The 22,379-nt window shown below is 36.3% G+C and overlaps 1 long non-coding RNA gene across 1 annotated transcript in view; it reads left to right on the top strand.

Annotated features, from left to right (window-relative positions):
• The window catches only part of LOC144367659 (uncharacterized), a 108,175-nt gene extending 101,816 nt beyond the window's left edge, over nt 1-6,359 (top strand). The window contains exon 4 of the long non-coding RNA XR_013427186.1: nt 6,196-6,359. This is a non-coding gene — a long non-coding RNA (uncharacterized LOC144367659). The remainder of the gene's footprint in view (nt 1-6,195) is intronic.
• Nucleotides 6,360-22,379: the final 16,020 nt, after the last annotated feature.

The following is a 22,379-nucleotide window of genomic DNA, read 5'->3' as shown; positions in this document are numbered from 1 at the left end:
ATTGGTGAACAATCATTACAATTAAAAGCCCTTTACATCTTAGTTGACACATTCTTCAAAGGAAGGTCCTATTGGGCACCTGGTGAAGTATATGTATGTTAAATCTGAGTCCTTTCCTGTCCACAATCAGGCCGTGCTCTTCAGTGACCATCAAGGTGATATGCTAACCCAGCCTTGCCTTCTGATTTGCCTGGAGGTCAGCACAGGAATGTCTCCAGGTCAGGGAGGCAGGACAGCCATCCCCAAGTGTCACGAAAGATTGCATCATGTACCTAATGGGTGGAGAATTTGATGATACACAAACAAAAGCTAGTAATCATCTTTGAAACTACCAAGTGTATTCAGTGTGGCCATTGAATAAGAATTAAGGCAAACTAAAAGAATTAAAGTCAAGGACCACTTCCTGGGCAAGCAGGTGTTAAAGGAAAAGAAGACAAACCCAGCATTAGGGAGAGCAAAGACCAACAGATATTGGACACCAGAGCTTTATTTCTCTCAGGAAAAAATTCTGTTTTCCACGGTTTATACATACATGTTTTGTTCAGTGGTGGGTTGTGCAACCCTAGCCAGATTTCTGGACTTAAGGAAGCCATACTCTAAGAAGGGAGGTGAAATGCTACATTACAGATATACTTCTGACTTTATTATTGATTTGGTAATTTCCATTTTCATTTCTGCTTCCAGCACCACTTTGATTATCTCCAGTTAATGATTGATTCCCAGAATTCCCAAGACAAGAAATCCTACAAAGGTAACCAAGAATGTTTCATGGTCTACTGACAGGGAAATTCAGAGTAAGCAAATTATCCTCGAAATATACACGTTTTCTAGAGAATGATTTCCACAAAATTGCAGGAAGATACACATTTGGATACTGCAAATGGTGCCCACATGTACTCTCTGGAATCATACAGGAGTAACAAGGCTCAAAAATTGAAGGGAAACTAGGAGAAAGCGTTTCAGTCATGAAGTTAGTCAGTTGTATTTTTACCATCAACATCAGAACAATCACTTATTTGAAGCCTCATTCAGATGCACTGTATCAGAACCTCTGCCTGGATATTGAATTTGTACATCCAATCAGGAGTTGCACTATCCCAATAGTGGTGAGAGTCACTGGCAGTACTAGGTGAAAATGTGTTCACTAGCTTCATCTGATATTAAGATTAATTTTTTCCCATGTATTTTATAAGAATGCTGTGGGGGAAAACCTCTGACACTGTGTAAGTACCGTGTTCCTCAACATACTTTCACCAACTAGTTTTATCATACATGGATGACTTTTGATAAAAAGCATTTATATTATGATGTTTACAAACTGCTGTCTTTATCATTCTATCATCTACTGTACATTTATAAGTTGCTATTAGATTGTAAGAGAGTTCCATTCTTATTTATGTCAGTATGATGTTGTATACTATGAATTTATTCTCTTACTATCTTTTTTATTTTGTTGGTCAAATTCTCTTGGGCTTAAGTCTTTTAGCAACTTCTCTCTCCTCCTTCTGTTCTTCCTCCCTCTTCTCTTCTTCATCTTGTATTTTGATTGTTAAAATTGACTATATTTTACAGCTGATTTAGTTTCATAATAAAACTGAGGAGAAGGCTTAGAGCTTGCCCATATCCATTTTTTCTCTAAATTCATATGTTGCCCCCGTTACAAACATTCCTCACCAAAATGATATATTTGCCATAATCAATGAACCATCACAGAAAAGGCACACTACTCCTAAGTTCATAGGTTAACATGAGGGTTCTTGAGTTTGTACATTCTATCAGTTTGATACCTATATAATGACATATATCCACCTTATAGAAACATACTCAGTATTGCATGTTTTTTCATATTTTTTGGAGAATATTCTTGGTTTCTGGTGCAAGAAACTCTAGATTCCTTACCTATTTCCTCTGATCAGGTCTGGAACCACTCATTTTTCCTGAAGCCCTGGATCTTTTATATGAGAGACGGTATTAGAAACCAAAATCTGGAAATGTAATGTGACCATTAAAACTGTAGTTTCTTCTATATCCTTTGTCTGAACAGAGATATGAAAATAAAATATATTTGTGCAGACTGAGCAATATAAATATTTCTATGTTAGTCCATATGCAAGGTGTAAACAGTACTCATCTCCCTGCTTCCACTACAACTTTCTGTGGTAAAAGAAGTACTCAATATATATATTTTTCATACAGTAAGCACTAGACACTTGGCTACGAGCATTTGGTATGTAGGTAGTGTTACTGAAGAAGTGAACTTTCTTTTGTTGTTTAGATTAAATTCATTAAAATTTAAATTTAGGTAGACACATATAGTTAGTGGCTACCAGATTATACTGAACAGTTGTAATTTAACTTTATAATCCAATTTCATTTCAGTATCATTGGGTTTATGCCAGTAGTGGGGAAAACTTGGTTTGAGTTTTCCCACAATAGCATCATAGAAAGCTTGTGTAAGATAACATTCCATGTAGATCTTTCTCACACTCATTTTGCATTAATTTTTGTTATAAATTACATGGTTGGAATGTATAGCATGTTTCTTTCAGGTATTCGAGTATCAACAAATCCTAATAATTTCTCCAATCACTGAGATGAATGCTTCAATGTTACTTTTCAGAAGAAAAGTTAAGAGAAACAACACCTTCTATCACAAAGGCTGTTTGATTATTATGAAGTTGATCAAATAGAGGGGACATGCACTAGGAAAGATGACATTCAGCCCAAGATTGATAAGCAATGTTAATTCCACTCACTGAACCCCATCGTCCTATGGTTTCTGCCTAATGACCTGTATCAACACATTCTTTCTTGTGTGATTTTAATACCACTCATTAAACTCCAGTTAATCACTACTCTTCTGGGTATTTTTCTCTGTATAGTTTCTGCACACCCTGAGATCATCCATTTTGAAGACTGGTGCCTCAGGTCTTCTATTACCTAATGATACTTAGGCTAGTTTTTTGAACAGAATTGATCATATCTAATGAAAGTTCAGATTTCAATTTGGTAGCTCTAGAGCAATGCTTGAGCGTCTGTGTTTCTAATAAGTTCCTTGAAGCTGTTGACGCTGCTGGTTCACGGACTACAATTTGTGTAGAAAAATTTCTCTGTGGCTCAGTATAGTTCTGTCAATTATGGCCTTTATTTTCCCTGCAAAGATGTCAGTATTGAAAATTCTTTCAAGGTTCTTCATCCTACATTCTAGATAGAGTAAGTTTATTTTTTCCCCAGGGAAGAGTGCTACCCAATATTTATAGCTAAATAACTTTCTTAATTATGCAAGGCACATTTGAAAAATACTGTGAATGTTTGACATACATACTGTATCTTTAAATTACCCAGTTGTGTTCGTGTTGGGGGGTGGTGGCAAATGAGGAACATTATGAATTGCTCTTCCAGTTTTTCCTCATGGGATTTTGGATCATCATTCTGATTTATGTTGATGTAAATGTTAAAGTGTGCATGGACTTGCTTAGACTAAATTGTCTTTCCTCTTCTTTTAGATCTATCTGACCTGGAGATCACAGCCCAGTCTATTATCTTTATTTTGGCTGGCTATGACACCACTAGCACCAGTCTTTCATTTATTATGTATGTACTGGCCACCCACCCTGATGTCCAGAAGAAGCTTCAGCAGGAGATTGATGAGACTTTGCCTAATAAGGTGAGTGAATAGCACCTGGAGGGGAGAGGAGAGGTAAATCTTTGGGCATCTCAGTGTGCCATTGGGCAGTTCTGATATCATGATGGTTAGTAAATACTTTGTAAATGCTATGGTATTTTAATATATGAATTATTTGAGGAGCTCTTAAAACATCAGTGTACTGTGTCAACAGAGCTTTAAGTCATTTCCAAATCTTAATTTGCAAAATTTTCTTTCTTGCCAGGCACTTTTCACATACAATGTACTATTTGAGATGAAATATCAGGACATTTTGGTGAATAAAACTCTCAGATTATATCCAATTGTTGAGAGAATTGTGAAAGTTTGTAAAAAATATGTTGAACTCAATGGGGTGCTTATTCCCAAAAGAACAATCATGGCTATACCAATATATAGTCTTCATCAAAACTCCACATACTGGCCAGAACCTGAACAGTTCTACCCTGAAAGGTACAGGGCTCCTGAGAAAGGAAATCCACCCTTAAGAGGCTGTTTCACACATATTCTGAGGTCTTCTAGTGCAGATGGCATACATGTGATCTTAAAATTTTCTTGTTTTAAGAAAATTTTAAGAAGTCTTTTACAAAGTGGTTATTGTTTGAACTTTAGAAAACAAGCATAAGAAAAAATAAATGACTATAACTATATATGGCCCTAGAACATCAAGCTAAGCCCTATCTATTATTAATGTGATAAATGTCTGTATGGACATTATTATAGAAATATGTAGCTTTTAAGGGCTGAAATGCTAACACATTATATTTGGTGTTGAACTTTTATTAATTTTATTTAACAGTAATCCATAAACCTTTCTGCCATTTGACTACTCTCTTATTTTAGGTGCTTACATTTTTTAATGATTTTAGGGTTTTTGTCCTGTTCACTTTAGTCTTTTCTAGGAAGCACTTTAGGAAGCTTTAGGAACCACTTCTTTTTTTCATTTGATTAAACATTGGTTCCTGGTTCCTCCAAAACAATTGTTAAATACAAGTTAAGGCCTGAGAATTCACCCCCCCACACACTAAGATAGTTCAAGCAGCCTCACTGAAGATGGAGGATCTTCTGATTCTTGTCTCTGGAATGTTCTGGGACAGCTTCCTCATACTCTCCACAGTTGATGACTCTTTCAAAGCCAAGTAACCTGCCACCAAGACACCTGAGATATTCATCCTTAGATATGTCTTTACCTTAGTCTTCTGAAAATTTGAATCCAACCTCACAGTTTGCACTCTGGAAAGAGTTACTGTTTTCCTGTTGTTGTACTGAAGAGAAAGATAAAGAAAGTTTTCACGGTAGTTTCTGGTGGGTCAGGTGGCATGGGATCAAGACTTCTCTTGGCCCCTAACTTTACACTTCTTAATTAGAGTGATCTTTTCTTGTTGATTATGAGTTCCTCAGTGCCAGTTTTCTCCAAATTCTGCACACTTCCATCTTTTAAACTTCAAAGATACAAAATCAGAGATTACACAATTCTTTGATTCACTGAGGTATTATAAGATACTAAGTGCTTAAGGTGCATCAGGAATTAGACCAGGATGAGGAAAATTACAAAGATGTATTGTATGGAGGACACTTCACATACACAAAAGCATAATCTACAGACAGTAGTCTGGAAAAATGATTTAATGCTTCAACATCTGCTCATTATCTGCCCAAACAACCATCCACCAACCTCATCAGACCCTCCACACACCACCTCACCCTCCAATAGATTCCATGTTACTTTGAGTCACAAAAACATTTAAATTTGCCAAAATGCTCTCAAATATATAAGAATACTTTTTAAAAGAATCACAATGTCATTATCACTTTCTCAAATCAACACTTTCTCCTTAAAGCAATCAAATAACTAGGACTCAATTTGAATAAAACCTGGGTTCAACATTGAAGGAATTATTTGTAACCTGATGAGACAGACTCAGAAGACAGTAATGATATTCTATGGGGAGAGAGGCAGAGACAGAAGGAGAAAGAGATAAAAGAAAAATGAGGAGGAGGTAGAGGAAGAGAGGAATTGGGAAAGGGAAGGGAAAGAGAAAGAAATGGAGAAAAGATGATTGAGAAAAAAGTAGTATATTGAAGAGAAGAGAAGAGAAGAGAAGAGAAGAGAAGAGAAGAGAGGTAATTATACTACATAATTATACTCCTTCATTAATTAAAATATGAAATGCAAGTGTGGGAGTTGAGGCAGGAACATACTTTTCTTCATTTATAAGTTCATTTTCTAATATTTTCAGAGTGTGTATGAATCACAATCCTGAATATAATTTCTGTATTAAAGACATATTTTCTTTTAAATAGCATCCATCACATCTTAACAAGACAGAGAGCTCCTCTAGTGTAAGGAGAATAAAAAAGTTCTGTAGGTTTCAATTCTTATAAGCAAAGTCACAGCAGTATTTCAATGACCATTCTACAAAAGAATCGTGTGTTTTGCTGCTTATGAATGTTTAGGAACACCCCAATTATGTAGCTTTTATAGATTTATGTCTCAATAACTTGTTTTCATCTATTATTGTGGAATCAAGTTCAGTAAGAAGAACAAGGACAGCATCAATCCTTACGTATACATGCCCTTGGGAAATGGACCCAGAAACTGCATTGGCATGAGGTTTGCTCTCATGAACATGAAACTTGCTCTCATGAGATTACTTCAGAACTTCTTCTTCCATCATTGCAAGGAAACACAGGTCAGGACACTTTATGAAAAAGTAAGGTCTTGTGGGTAGTTTCTTTTAGTTGAGAAACCTATTTTTTAAAAAAGTATCTGCTCATTCAAATAATCTCTTTTGGGACATTTGTGTGCTGTTAGGCTTCTTCAGTTTTGGATCTCTATATCTGTGGCTTTATAATAAATAGAGTTAGAAGATCAGGTAGAGTCCATTGAGATTAGGTTGACATTCTTATGTGCAGTGTTTTTGAACTTTATCAAAGTATAAACTCGATTATAATTCAAATGAGGATGAAGCTGCTTTACATAATCAATCCTGAACTGTGAAAATCATGTTTTGAAAATGTCAAGGGCTGTTTTCCTCAACAGAACTTATGGAAATTTTGTGACAGCTTTTCTCAACTATTTTATGAACATTGAAATCAACATAGAATTTTAAAAATACAAAATATTTGAATCATCTCCAAAATTCTAAAATCACTTGCCTAAAGTTTGACTCTAAAAGCTCTCTGTTGGTCTCATTCTCAGACAAAGTTGAGAAACATTGACATCAATCATTTCTTAAAGATAGGAAAGATTTATGCAGTTCAGCTTTTTTCTAATTTATACAAACTTCCTGGAGTCTTGTTGCAGAAAAACTACTTCTACATTTCAATAGTAAATCTTTAAATCTTATTTCCCCATTTTCCTCATTCTATTCTCATCTTTCAACTTCTAGTTCATCCCCAAACGTCTCTAAGGAGTCCTCCCATCTAATGCAAGACCCATTCATTCCTCTCATTTGATGTTTATTACTCCAAAATTTTATGATCATTTAAGTTAATATTTTGTCCCAAAATCATCCCATTTGGAGGCCCCTTTTTTCTGTATATTAACTACATAATACCACTTAACTACATCATCTCATTATTTTCCTTCATGAACTCTCAATGGTGACTTAGTGGGAAACTTGTTCATGGATGGATTCAAGAAATCTTTAGAGAGACTTATCATTGATTTAGAGTACTCGGCTGTCAATTTTTTGCTTCTTTTAACTTTAAAATTTAACAAATGACATCTCTCTCTTTCTCTCTTTCTCCATCTCTCCTAATCTAATGTCAACTTAATCTAATGTTCATGTTTCTCTCTATGCAGAAAATATTTGTAAACTATTTTAAATTTAAAAATAGTAATGTGTTACATTTATGAAACTATGTGGAATCTCTTCTGTGAAGAATACACTGTACATTGAGTCACAAAAAACATGATTCTGTATGGCTTATTTTTAGGGACTAATCATTTATTATGCAATTTCTTTCTTATTTTTTCCTGTTCCATATGGGAAAGGAGGAGACAGAAGTGGTGTCCATTTTATTTGAGAAGTCAGGGCAGTCAGGTAGCTACCCTCTAAGCAGGAAGGAACTTAAATCTCTGAGAAAGTATGTCTCTAGTACATCTGAGATGGGGCAGGTACTTTCTGCAAACTCCTAGTATTTCCCAGATTGGAACTTCTCAATCTCCAAGACAATTGTCTTCCCTTTTCTCTCTTAGGTGTAGAAGATTACTCTGTTGGAGGTACCCCCAACACTAAAGGAATTTCTCTATGAGAATGAGACTAAAGGGATACTCAATACTTTCTAGGACTCAAATGTTCCCCTTTTGCACTACAAAGAGAAAGAGAAACTTTAGGGGGAGAAAGCATGTTGTTCCCTGAAGGTCTTTTCCATCTTTAAACTTCATGGGTTCTATCAAGAGGCATGCCTGGACTCTTAGAAGGGAAGGACTTCTCATAGAGTTCAAATTAGAAAACCTGATCAGGGTTACCTATGTAACCCTTCCATGAAGCAACCTGAGCAAACATCCATGATGTTAGCTTTATTTAGCTTTACAAATAAGAGTTTGAAATGATGTAAAAAATCTAGTTAAAATTATTTAAATTCATTTATTTTGCTGAACATTTTTTGTTTGTGTTGTTAGATAACTGAGGGCATCACACATGCTAGACAACTGCTCTACCACTCAGGCTCATCATTAGTTGTTTTCCTAAAATTTCAATTAAAAAGAACACAAGGCAACATTATTTTATCTTGGGCATGTTAGAGAATAGATGCTCATGAAATACTTCTTTGAATGGACAGATGTATGTATGCTTTCATTCTACAATCTTGTCAAAGCTTAAAGAATAAATGTAAGGATTCTTAGACACATGATACTGAAAGTAGTTTTTATATGTTTGTATAACTTTATTGTCTGAAATATACCTTTTCCAAGTCTTTCTGTTGTTCAAGCTTCACTTACTACATCTAAATATTCTTGCTTAATGATTGCAGATACCTCTTAAATTAAGCAAGACACCATTTCTTAAACCAAATAAAGTAATCATAGTGGAATGAGAAAGAGCATTCTATCAATCCTGCATTGTGGAGTTTCTTTCTTGCCATGGGATGGTCCATCCCCTTATTCTTTGTCAGCTCAAGTGACATCTCTTTGAGAAGCCTGTTCTGACTTTCACTGGCAAGTAAATTGCTCATAGTTTTGGTTTATGTTTTACATTCAAAACTCAGAGGTCATAATCTTAAATATGCAAAAAGAAAAAAGAAAGAAATGAAAGAAAAGAAAAGATGATTTGTGTAACTCAGCTCTCAAATGCCCTTTCTTCAAAGTAGAGATTATCTTCATCTTGCCAGTTTTGGGTTCAGGCAGTATCTAAGCTTTGTGGCTGGAAGAAGGAATCGCCAAATCTTCTGGCCTTTGTGTTTGTATTGGTGAGGAGAATTTCAGGTCTAGGAACATTTTCTCTTGGCACTGAATGAAGTATGAACCTCACCCCAGTATCACTGCAGGGTGACTGGGCTACATGCCTACTGTGTTTAGGATCTGAGCCATGCATTACACATAAGCCAGGCAGAACCTTGGCCTTCATGAATTTTAACCTTTCCTGGGTGAAAGAGACACTAAACAGCAACAACAAAAATTTCACTCATACAGATTTTGAATTACGAATTGGGATAAATTCTGTGAAGTAAAAGAATCCTTTACTGAATCTTGCAGCAGAATTTGATTCATTCATCCTTTCTTTTTCTCAAATCACTTCTCCTTTGAAAAATATAAAAACTACAGAATCAATGGGACTGGAGGAATGTAAAGTGTGAGGCATTGGGTGTGCCTGGACCTCTTTCCTCATGTGGGAGAAATTGACCTAAGAAGTCCAAAAGCCTTGTTATCTCAATCACAAGACCCACTCAGCATTGCCTGCCAATCTCAAGCTTGGCATGAAACACACCCTTTCCTCATTATTATAATTATCTTGTGTATTATAGTCCCCAAATTTCTCCAGTTCAAGCAGAAACTAAGAAATCCTATGGTCAGGATGCATAAAAGGTGGAATAAACTGAAACTGAAAGATGACATACCTGCCACAAATGTCCTGAGCAGTAAAAAATCTAGAGAGGTCCCTCAACTGGGAGTGCAAAAAAATAGAAAAAAAAAAGGCACCACATACACGAGTCAATAACTCAGAAAAAAAATAGCTAGCATTTATTTACTTATCTATATTTTTTATTCGGTCTTTTTATTTTTTTTATTGGTTGTTCACAACATTACAAACTCTTGACATATCAAATTTCATACATTAGATTGAAGTGGTTTATGAACTCTCAATTTTACCTCAAATGCAGATTGCAGAATCACGTCGGTTACACATCCACAATGTTACATAATGCCCTATTAGTAATTGTTGTATTCTGCTACCTTTCCTATCCCCTACTATCTCCCCTCCCCTTCCCTCAAATCTTCTCTCTCTACCCCATCTACTTTAATTAATTTCTCTCCTTGTTTATTTTCCCATTCCCCTCACAACCTCTTATATGTAATTTTGTATAGCAATGAGGGTCTCCCTCCATTTACATGCAATTTCCCTTTTCTCTCCCTTTCCCTCCCATCTCATGTCTCTGTTTAATGTTAATCTTTTCTTCCTGCTCTTCCTCTCTGCTCTGTTCATAGTTGTTCTCATTATATCAAAGAAGACATTTGGTATTTGTTTTTTAGGGATTTGCTAGCTTCACTAAGCATAATATGCTCTAGTTCCATCCATTTCCCTGCAAATTCCATGATTTTGTCATTTTTTAGTGCTGCGTAATATTCCATGGTGTATAGATGCCGCATTTTTTTTAACCATTCATCTATTGAAGGGCATCTGGGTTGGTTCCACAGGCTAGCTATTGTGAATTGTGCTGATATAAACATTGATGTGGCAGTATCCCTGTAGCATGCTCTTTTAAGGTCTTCAGGGAATAGTCCCTGAAGGGAAATAGCAGGGTCAAATGGTGGTTCCATTCCCAGCTTTCCTAGGAATCTCCATACTGCTTTCCAGATTGGCCGCACCAATTTGCAGCCCCACCAGCAATGTGCAAATATACCCTTTTCTCCACAACCTCGCTAGCACTTGTTGTTGTTTGACTTCATAGTGGCTGCCAATCTTACTGGAGTGAGATGGTATCTTAGGGTGGTTTTGATTTGTATTTCTCTGACTGCTAGAGATGGTGAGCATTTTTTCATCTACTTCTTCACTGATTGTATATCCTCCTCTGAGAAGTGTCTGTTCAGGTCCTTGGCCAATTTGTTGATTGGATTATTTGTTATCTTATTGTCTAATTTTTTGAGTTGTTTGTATACTCTGGATATTAGGGCTCTATCTGAAGTGTGAGGGGTAAAAATTTGTTCCCAGGATGTAGGCTCCCTATTTACCTCTCTTATTGTTTCTCTTGCTGAGAAAAAATTATTAGTTTAAGTAAGTCTCATTTGTTTATTCTTGTTATTAACTCTTGTGCTATGGGTGTCCTATTAAAAAATTTGGAGCCTGACCCAACAATATGTAGATTGGAGCCAACTTTTTCTCCTATTAGACCCAGAGTCTTTGATTTGATGTCAAGCTCCTTGATCTAGTTTGAGTTAACTTTTGTGCATGGGGAGAGAAAGGGATTCAGTTTTATTTTGTTGCATATGGATTTCCAATATTCCCAACACCATTTGTTGAAGATGCTATCCTTCCTCCATTGCATGCTTTTAGCCACTTTAACAAATATAAGATAGTTGTAACTTTGTGGATTAGACTCTTTGTCCTCTATTCTATACCATTGGTTCACCCGCCTGTTTTGGTACCAGTACCACGCGGTTTTTATCACTATTGCTCTGTAATACAGTTTGATATCTGGTATCACTATACCGCCTGATTCACACTTCCTGGTTAGAATTGCTTTTGCTATTCTGGGTCTTTTATTTTTCATATGAAATTCATGATTGCTTTCTCTATTTCTACAAGAAATGCCGTTGGGATTTTGATTGGCATTGCATTAAACCTATAGAGAACTTTTGGTAATATCGCCATTTTGATAATGCTAGTTCTGCCTATCCATGAACAGCGTATATTTTTCCATCTTCTAAGATCTTCTTCTATTCTCTCTTTAGGGTTCTGTAGTTTCCATTGTATAAATCTTTCACCTCTTTTGTTAGGTTGATTCCCAAGAACCAACTTTTAGTTTTGTTAATTTTTTCAATAATTATTTTTTCTTTAAATTTCATTGATTTCTTCTCTGATTTTAATTATTTATTGCCTTGTGCTACATTTGCTGTTGTTTTGGTTTTTCTTCTAGGGCTTTGAAATGAAGTGTGAGCTCATTTATTTGTTGGTTTCTTCTTTTTTTGAGGAATGACCTCCAGGCGATTAATTTCCCTCTTAAAACTGCTTTCATTGTGTCCCATAGATTCAGATATGTTGTGTCTGTATTTTCATTTATCTCTAAGAATTTTTTTTATTTTCTCCTTTATGTCTTCTATAACCCATTGATCATTCAGTAGCATATTGTTCATTTTCCACGTGATGTAGGATTTTTCCTTCCTTCTTTTATCATTAATTTCCAGTTTCATTCCATTATAATCAGATAAAATGCATGGTATTATCTCCATCCCTTTATATTTACTGAGGGTTGCCCTATGGCATAATATGTGGACTATTTTTGAGAAAAATCCATGTGCTGCTGAGAAAAAAGTATATCCATTTGATGATGGTTGATATATTCTATATATGTCAGTTAAGTCTAATTTATTGATTGTGGTATTGAGTTCTATAGTTTGTTTATTCAACTTTTTTTTGGAGGATCTGTCCAATGGTGAGAGAGGTGTATTGAAGTCACCCATGATTATTGTGTTGTGGTCTATTTGATTCTTGAACTTGAGGAGAATTTGTTTTATGAATGTTGCAGCGCCATTATTTGGTGCATAAATATTGATAATTGTTATGTCTTGTTGGTGAATGGTTCCTTTTAACACCATATAATGTCCTTCTTTATCCATTTTGATGAACTTAGTCTTGAAGTCTATTTTATACAATATGAGGTTGGCCACTCCTGCTTGCTTACGAGGACTCTGTGTGTGGTGTATTTTTCCCAACCTTTCACCTTCAGCCTGTGTATGTCTTTTCCAATCAGATGTGTCTCCTGGAGGCAGCATATTGTTGGATTTGTTTTTTTAATCCATGATACCAGCCTATGTCACTATTGGAGAGTTTAAGCCATTAACATTTAGAGATACTATTGATATGTGGTTTGTACTTCCAGCCATGTTTGATTATTTATCTTTTTTTAAAAAAAAAATTAGTTTGTTTCTCCATGATTATCTTTCCCCTCACCCTCTCTCTTTACCGAGGCACTTCCCACTGATGGTTTTGGTTATTGTTTTTCATTTCTTCCTCGTGTATTGTTTTGCTCAAAATGCTTTGCAACGCTGGTTTTCTGGCTGAAATTTTTTTTAACTTTTGTTTATCATGAAAGATTTTTATTTCGTTGTCATACCTGAAGCTTAATTTTGCTGGATACAGAATTCTTGGTTGGCATTTATTGTCTTTCAGTGTTTGAAATATATTGTTCCATGACCTTCTTGCTTTCAGTGTCTATGATGAAAAATCTGTTGTTAACCTTATTGGTTTACCCCTGAATGTAATCTACCTCCTTTCTCTTGTAGCTTTTAATATTTTCTCTTTGTTCTGTATATTGGATAGCTTCCTAACAATATGTCTTAGTATTGGTCTACTGTGATTTTGTGTGCTCGGTGTCCTGTATGCATCTTCAATTTGTGTATCTGTTTCCTTTTTTTTATTTCTGGAAGGTTTTCTGTAATTATTTTATTCAGCAGGTCGCTCATTCCCTTGGTTTGAATCTCTGTACCTTCTTCCATCCCGATGACCCGTAAGTTTGGATTTTTTATGTTATCCCATAACTCTTCGATGTGATGTTTTTCTCGTGATTTTTTTTACCAGCGTTTCTAAGTTGGCTAGACTTTTTCAAGATGATATATTTTGTCTTCATTATCTGACGTTCTGGCTTCTACTTGCTCCACTCTATTAGTGATACTCTCAATTGAGTTTTTAATTTGGTTTATCGTTTTCTTCATTTCTAGAATTATTGTTTGATTATTTTTTATAATCTCTATCTCCTGATAAAGATGCTTAACTTCTTCTTTTATCTGTTTATGTAATTGATTCTCAATGTGTTCTTTTGCTGCTTGAATTTGCTTTCTCATATCTTCTTTAAGGTTCCATTCCATCTGTCTAAGGTGTTCCTAGAGTCCTTTATATTACCATTTTTCTGATGACTGTAGGTCCTCCTGAATATTTAGGCTGTCCTGCATTGTTTATACTCCTTAATTGCTTGCTTTTTCAAGCTGCTCATATTACTTTTTGTTCTGTTTGACTGCTGAGTTACTGTTTACTTCTATAAATTTATTTGATGCTTGGGAGGAAAGGTATTAGAAGGGAAGGGAAGAAGTCACTAAAGAGAATGAGAGTAAGCAGGTAGAAGGAAGGGGAAATAAGAAAATTGAAAAGATCTGAAAAGACAAAAGAAGAAAAAAATAGGAATTTAAAAAAATTTTAAATAATAATAATAATAAAAATAAAAATTATAATTAGAAGAAGAAAATTTAAAAAAATTGAAAAACAAATTTCAAAAACAACAAGAAATAAAAATGTAAATGAAAGAAAAACCCAAATTAAAAAAAAAACTAATAAATGCAGTCTTATAGTTTGATTAACTTTTCTTCCAGTAGGTGACGCTGTGTCTACCAGGCAAAGCTTCTCCTGTCAATACGCAGGAACCAATCACTGTGCAGCAGCTCCTCCTCCCAGCCTGGAAGAGTCTCCAATCCTGAGTTCCTAGGGCCTCCTCTTTTGTCTAGTCACTTCCCCACTTTTTCTTTAGCCAGGTCCCTCTCACCGGTGCTGCTCACCACAATACTGGCTACATGCCAGGTCTGCTGCTCCCGGGAGCCCTGTTTTTATTAACGACTGGGCACACTCTCCCTGTTTGCCATTCCCTCAGACCCTAAGTTTGTAGAGCTTGGGGCTGAGAATCCTCAGCAAATTTTACTTGCCCTCCAGTAGCCATGCCCCCGGTAGCTGGTGTAAGAGATCTCAGTTATCAGCACTGGTGGGAGCTACAGCCAGGAGTTCCATGCCGCGGGTTCCGTGCCACATCTGATTCCCTTGGTCTGGCTATTGTGCTCATGGGAGAGCTAGGAGGGGCCCTTAAGTTTTCCCCAATGTGTGGAGAGGGAAGGATAGGGAATTACACACCTGTAGCCGCAAGTTTCAATAAAGTTATCTCCTCCCCTGCAGTCTGGTGACCTCAGTTCTCTGCCATGGTCGTATCTCCTGCAAATGGTGACAGTTCGTTTCCCTTTTCCGGGTGACCAATGCAATGGTGGGTCTTTACTGTCTCTCCCAAGCCCCATTTCAAACCTGTGGCCACTACCTATGAAGGCTTGGTTGGCATTTGCCTCTGTAGGATCAGAAAGGCTGACGGGTTGTTTTAGCTGGATGGATTAGTGCTGAGTCACAGCTGTTTGTTTGCTGGAAGCAGGCAAACGGTAGCTTGAATTCAGCCGATCTGGGCTCAGTGTGTGTTTTGAGAGGTCCAGACTGCTCGCCCCAGATCCACATCAGGTCAGCATTGCCTAGTGATCCTGAGCAAAGAGAATTTAGATTGTTTACAACTCCCTATGCCCATACAGCTGAAGAGGTCAGTGACTTGTTCTATTTGGTCTTTTTAGATATACATGACAGTAGAGTTTGTTTTGACATTACACATACATGGAGTATAACGTTTTAATTAGAATAACATTCTTGTGGTTGTACATGATGAGGAGTTTCATTGGTCTTGTATTCATATATGAACATAGAAGGTGATATTCAATTTATTCTACTGTCTTTCCTAGTGTTTGTTTTTTTTTTTTTTTTTGTTCTAAGAACTTCATTAACTGGCAAAATCCATCCAACAACTCTATGAGATTTGTGTGGTTATAGTCATTATTTTACAAATGAGTTAACTAAGTCTCACAAAGTTTAACTCATCCACCCATGGTTACCTAGATAATTACTACCAGAGCCACTGTTCTTATTTAAATCATCTAACTATAGAGCCCAGGGTCTTAACCTTGCAATACGGGCTTAGTCTCACCTACTGCCACACAGGATGACTTAAAGGACTGGAATGTGGCCCAGATCTAATGAAAGTGTTGTACCCAGAGCTCTGTCTCCTACAAAGGCACAAGCTGAAGATACCATTTTAGCTCTGTGTGGAACATTCTATCTCTTCTCCTCACTCTGGAGGAGGAAACCTTCTGAAGATTTTGAGGTTAAAAGTAAAAAGTCTTCATCATGGCTGCTCACTTCCTACTCCATCCCTGAGCCTTTGTTCTTTTGGAAATAACCAATAAGGGAACAGAGTACCTCATAGTTTAGAAAGCTCATTTACATCCCTCTTAATGATAGATCCTATTTGTACTCTGTGAGACAACTAGTGTAGGGTTGTTTTAATTTCCCTGTTATAGCTGTGAAACCAATATTGAAGAAGAAAATTGCTTAGGCAATTTAATCCTGAAGTGGGTCCCTGGAGCCAGAACTTGTGATTCCAAATTGTGCTGAAGGTGCAAGGGATCCTCTAAAAAACCTGGTTGATGTGTCAGCCTCACATGGGTTAAGTATTTCTTTCCACACCTCCCAGAATACTCCCAACATAGTTATGAAATGGAGCAGAACTGCTTGTGAACACAAATTCACAGACAGCCTTTAGTTTATTACTGGAGTCAGCAGACAGTCAGAGGTAGAAAGAGTTCAGTCATTTTATAATCAGAATCATTATGATAGGCAGGAAAGCAGGAAGAAAATGAAGACAAAGCCAATAAATTAAAGAGAAATCAGAATTCATGAAAAAGAAAATGAGTAAGGAGAAGATGAGCATCATGGGGTCATGTTAAAAAGGACCTCAAAGCCTGCAAACTCTCGCCTCCACATAGGACAGTGAGCTTCTAACTTGCTTGATGGGATTGTCGGCTGGTCTTTTCCAGGGAATGCCCTGCTCACCACCAGGCAGAGCCTTGCAAAATGGGTCTTTTAATATTTATTTATTGATTTTGGTACTCAGGCTTTTTAATTTTTATTTTGAATCCGGGTCTTGCAAAATTGATTAGGATCTCACTAAGTTGCTAAGGCTGGCTTTAGACTTGTGATCCTCCTGTCTCGGCCTCCTGAGTCACTTGGATTAAAAGAGTGTACCACAATGCCCAACACATTTTTCTTTTACTAAAATCCCTCCAAATGCTACTAACACCCACAGGATAAAACCGAATTACCTTCAGTAACAGCTGATTCTTCTTCACTAAGACATGCTGGGCTCTTCAGTCTTGTCTTACTCTGTATCTCCATAAGATGTTTTAAGGGATTTTTATCATTTATCACATCCCAAGCTCCCTAATGTGACATATTCTTGTTTTCTTTTGTCTGTACAGGCTAGTCTTTTTCTGGAGTGACCAAACCTGTTTTTCATTTAGTGAATTCCTATTCAACTTTCAGCAGTCACACAGGGCATCATATACCCCAACTAACCCCTTCCACTGACTCATCAGAGAGGTGGTGAAGAGCTCCACTTCTTCCCTCTCATAATTCCTACAAATAAACACCCAGTGGCTGTCAACACAGGATTCCCATTGAAATTGATATTCATGGGAGGCTTAAAAAATAGATACCATAATCAAAAAACATGGAATAGAATCTGCCCCACTCCAGACCCTAGTAATTTCTCTCTCCCTCCCATGCTCCCTCTCTCTGTTAGCTTTCTCTATTCTACTAGTCTTACTTCTTTTTACTTATACTTTTTGAAAATTAGTGCTTTATTGTTATAATGAGATTACAATAAATCAATGAGTCAAACTCAATATAGGAATTGGAACTTTTATTCACCAGCTGGTGGGCCAAGAGAAGTCTACACTTCTTTACCCACTCCAGGGGTTGGAGCACACCATTTATAGTTTAAAACCACAAGTCACTACATTAAACATAAGTGCCTGTTACTATAATTCAAAACATACGCACAAATCATAAGCTCTAAAATTATAAGCAGACAGGGGAAATGGATCAAAACAATCCTAAATGAGTACAATTGAAAGAGTGGTTACTAACATCTAGACAATCATTCCACGTAGTTAGGGTACATTGCCAAGAAAAATGGGAACCAAAAAGAGAATGATTTTACATTGTATAAGAAGAAGAGCAACATTTGTATCTCTAAGCAGGGTGTGCTAAGCAGGATCAGGATGACAGTGACAGGGTTTTCTCCTGGCAAAAGCATTTATTATACGAAATGTAGTCTCAGAGTAAAATGGAGTTTGTCTGGTTAAAGCACAAATATCCTGGCCTATAACATTTCCCCCTTTTGAATGAGGTAGGGGGTTGTAGTGGGGAGATATATATATATATATATATATATATATATATACACACACATATAATCTTGATTCAAAAATATGTTGTTTTAGTAGTTCTGGCCTTAAAACACAGTCTGAGCAAGAGAAAAGAAAACATAAGTAACGTTTTCTTTCTCTTTCTTTCTTCTTTTTTTTTCTTTTTTAATCTTTAGAGGGTGGTTGGGGTCTCTTAGTATGTCCATTCTTTTGCAGGAGATATTTTTGTTGTCTTTACTCAGGTGAGATAAATCCACCCTGTGAGTTCATTTACTTTCATGGCCATTAGGGTAGTCAGGATGAATTAATAAGGTCTCATCCAACTAGATGTTAATCCTTTGTAAAAGCACTTGGCATAGACAAAGTCATAGTCTTTTTTTTCTTTAATAATCAAATTAACAAGACTAAAAACGTGCTTAGTTTGTGTAATAGCTATCTTGAATTTTTGCTATCTTATACATTATATACCTCTTTTAGATCATAGTAATCTTTGAAACAAATATCACTCTTCTAAACATAACTTTAAATGAGCTGAAGTCCAGCCCATTTTGGAGCCATTCTAACATGTAGTAGGTGGAAGGCAGAGTTTTATTCCAGGTAAGGTGGGACTTGACAAATTTTAGGTAAAGTGTTTTAGGTCTGAGGCTGATTTTGCCTCTTTCTTAAATGTCATTTTATAAAGTTTGCATATATTATTTTCTGAGTCTATATGAACATTAGTTAACACAATATAACATTACATTTCAAACATGGATCAGAGAAAGGCTAAGGGGGATGTTAGCTTTCCTTTTGTGTGGGTAAGTGGCAAAATGTTTTATGTTCTACAATATAACCTTTAAACAGATCAGGCTCTCCTTATTATTTTAAAAAGTGCATTAAAATTTCAAAAGTAATGTAAAGAGTAACACAAAATTATATATATATATATATATATATATATATATATATATATATATATATATATATTGTTGACAACAGGTTACTTTATTCAGTTATAAAACATTAAATGACATAAATAAATATCAACCTGCCAAATGCCAATGTCTCGGCTTGGCACAGAATCACGAGTCACCACACAGCTTTGTAGGTTCAAACAGCAATTCTTTATTCCCGATCTCACACCGCTTCACACAGGTTCATGGGCAATGCCCATCTCCCGCACAATTCACGTCCTAAATACTTTCTCTCCAGGAGAACTCAGCAGGAAGTCAGGCAGCAGGCACGCCCTACTCCCAGCAGGAATAATCTTCAACCTCCAACTTCCCTAAAACTCTTATTGTCACGCCCTAAACTCAAGTACGGGGATACTTCCTGCAGGATACACCTTAATCCTGGATCCACCCTGGTCATTGAGCAGGGTCACCTTTCTAAAACACACAAGCAAGGTCACAGCAAATTTCTAAGGCAAGTCCATTTAACATGGGGTACGCTGGCGAGGATTATGATGCGTCATTCCTACTTGGCAACGGCTCTCAGCATCAACCCAATTTGTTATTTCTATACACATCTAAGACTTTTGTTACAGATACTTTTAGCTTGGAGAACATCAACATGGCAAACTACTCTCTTAAGATTTATATTTTTACTAATTTTCACTTTTACAGTACAATTTAGAATCCAGAGTATAGTAACAATAATCATAGATCTGAATGGGTTAATAAAAATTAAAGGATATCATTAAATTTATTATACATTTAGTAAACAGTGTTAATAATCAGAAAATGTCTTGGTGAAAGTAAAGAGATATAAGAGAGATTTCCTGGGACAACATATGGAGGAGGTAGAGCAGATTGACCTGGCCCCACACATGAAGGAGGTGGACCAGACAGATCTCAGGCCCATGAGCAGAGGAAGAGCAGACTGACCCCAGCCAGACACACAGAGGAGGAGAAAACTGACCCGAGCCCAATGAGGGGAGGAGGAGGAAAAGAAGACTGACCTCAGCAAGAACATGGAGGAGCAGAAGGAGATCTATCACAGCTGCTTGTGTTTGAAAGAGGAGACAAACCATGCACATGTGGAGAAAAAGACCAGACCAAATCTAGAGAAAATAGCCAAGACCTGGAAGACCATCACCAAGGTCCTAGCCTGGTTACTCCAGATGTATCCTTGCTAGCTACGTCTCTTGATATATCTTTCACTCTCCCTATGACCTAATACCTCTATATTCTCACTTCTACCTCACATATCCCACATCCTATACCCTCCTGTTTGTTTATTATTCAAAACTGTAGATCCTTATGCAAACCTACTATTTTTAATGTGGATACTAATTGAATGCATTATTTCTCTTTATTGTGACAAAACTGTAATTGTCTAAATAGGGATAGTATAGTTTAAGGCTGCATATTGTTTGTTTTGGATGCTGTAAATATTAATATCCTCCTTAATGTCGAGATATTGGTAACCTGCAGGGATATTACAAGATTATAGAGTAGAAACTGTAATACCTCAGATCTGTACTGCTATAGAGGAAGATCATAATCAATATTAAAAAACAAGAGAAGAAAGTGACCGGAAACAAACCAAGACAGTACAATAGTAGAATACATTAACATCACAATAGAAGAAATGTCAGAGAAGGACGTCAAAACATACGTAATTAAAGTGATCTTCAAGGCACAGAATAATGTAAGACAGCAAACACTGGAGACAATAGATCCCTACAAGAAATAAATAAAAGAAAAAATACAGGTAGCAAAAGATTACTTCAAGAAACACTTAGAGACTCTTGGAAAAACTCCCAAACAAACAGAATCCTCAAAATAAAGTAATCAATAAACCAATTTATAAATTCAATAGAAAGCATCACCAACAGACTAGACCACTTGGAAAACAGAACCAAAGGTAATGAAGATGAAACATATAATCTTGAAGATAGAGTTGACTCTGCAGAGAAGATAGACAGAAACCATAAATAGAACACTGAAGATTTATGAGATAACATGAAAAGATAAAATTTAAGAGTTATAAGAATAGATGAAGAAACAGAGATACAAACCAAAGGAATGCACAATAATTTAATGATACAATATCAGAAAATTTACCAAACCTAAATATTGGAATGGAAAATCAAATACAAGTGGCTTACAGGACCCCAGATGTACAAAATTACTGCAGACCCACACCAGGATACATTAAAATGAGAATGACTAACACAGAGAATAAAGTTAAAATCTTAAAGGCTTTGAGAAAAAAAATCAAATTACATATGGGGGAAAACCAATTTGGATCTCAACTGGTTCTCAACCCAGTTTCTCAGAGGTAGGAGTTCCTGAAATAAAATATTTCAAGATGTAAAAGAAAATGAATGCCAACAAAGAATTTTACATGCAGCAAAATTAAGTTTCAGATTTGAAGATGAAATTAAAACCTTCCATGATAACAAATATTGAAAGAATTCACGACTAGAAAGCCTGAGCTACAGAGCATTCTTAACAAAATATTCCATGAGGATGAAGTTTAAAAAAGTGAAAATCAGCAAAGGGAGGGACTACACTAAAGTAATATTCAACCAAAGGAGAAACTAATTCAAATAAAACCAGAAGTAAAATGATAGGGAATACAAATCATATCTCAATAATAACCTTGAATGTTAATGTCCTAAACTTATCAATCAAAAGACCTAGACTGGCAGATTGGATTAAAAAGCAGGACCCAACAATATGCTCATCTCCTCCGTTGGCATCCTTTCTTCTTACCTCATGAGCTCGCTCCTCGAGTTCTCATAGAGTTAGGAACCTGAAGTCACCCGTGGTCTGCTTAGACCAACAGACTTATGTACATCCCATGCATAGTGTGGAGTAGAAAGTGAGTAACTGTGCAAATATCAGAAAACTTGCCTCCTGAGTTCCCACTCAGCATGAAGAGATAGGGAATTTCAACTTCTACACAAGGACAGGGCAAGAAACACTTGTCCTGAGTTATCCCTTCTGAAAGTTAAGAATAAATCTTTCTATTGTTTAAATGCAATTGTTAATTTTAACTATATAAAAGTAGGTCACAGAATTGTGGATTTTGGGATACATATACTGAAAAGTTCATTTAGGAGATATGGAGAGGAGATTATTGCTTTCTCAAAGAGAAAATGCATGGAGTCCTTCACTGGAACAAACAAAATCCTCTTGATGTGCCAGTGATTTGGGCTTGCACCTGAGGCAAACACTAAGCTCCAAAGAAATGAGGTCAGAGCCCCAGGGAAATTCTGGGTGTACTCTGTGGATCCCACACACAGTTTCTGAAACCTCAGCACTTCTTCCCAAGGAGCAGCAT

The sequence above is a fragment of the Ictidomys tridecemlineatus genome, chromosome 10, assembly GCF_052094955.1.
Source record: "Ictidomys tridecemlineatus isolate mIctTri1 chromosome 10, mIctTri1.hap1, whole genome shotgun sequence".
NCBI classification, from domain to species: Eukaryota; Metazoa; Chordata; class Mammalia; order Rodentia; family Sciuridae; genus Ictidomys; species Ictidomys tridecemlineatus.
This window is presented reverse-complemented; position numbering and strand designations above follow the sequence as displayed.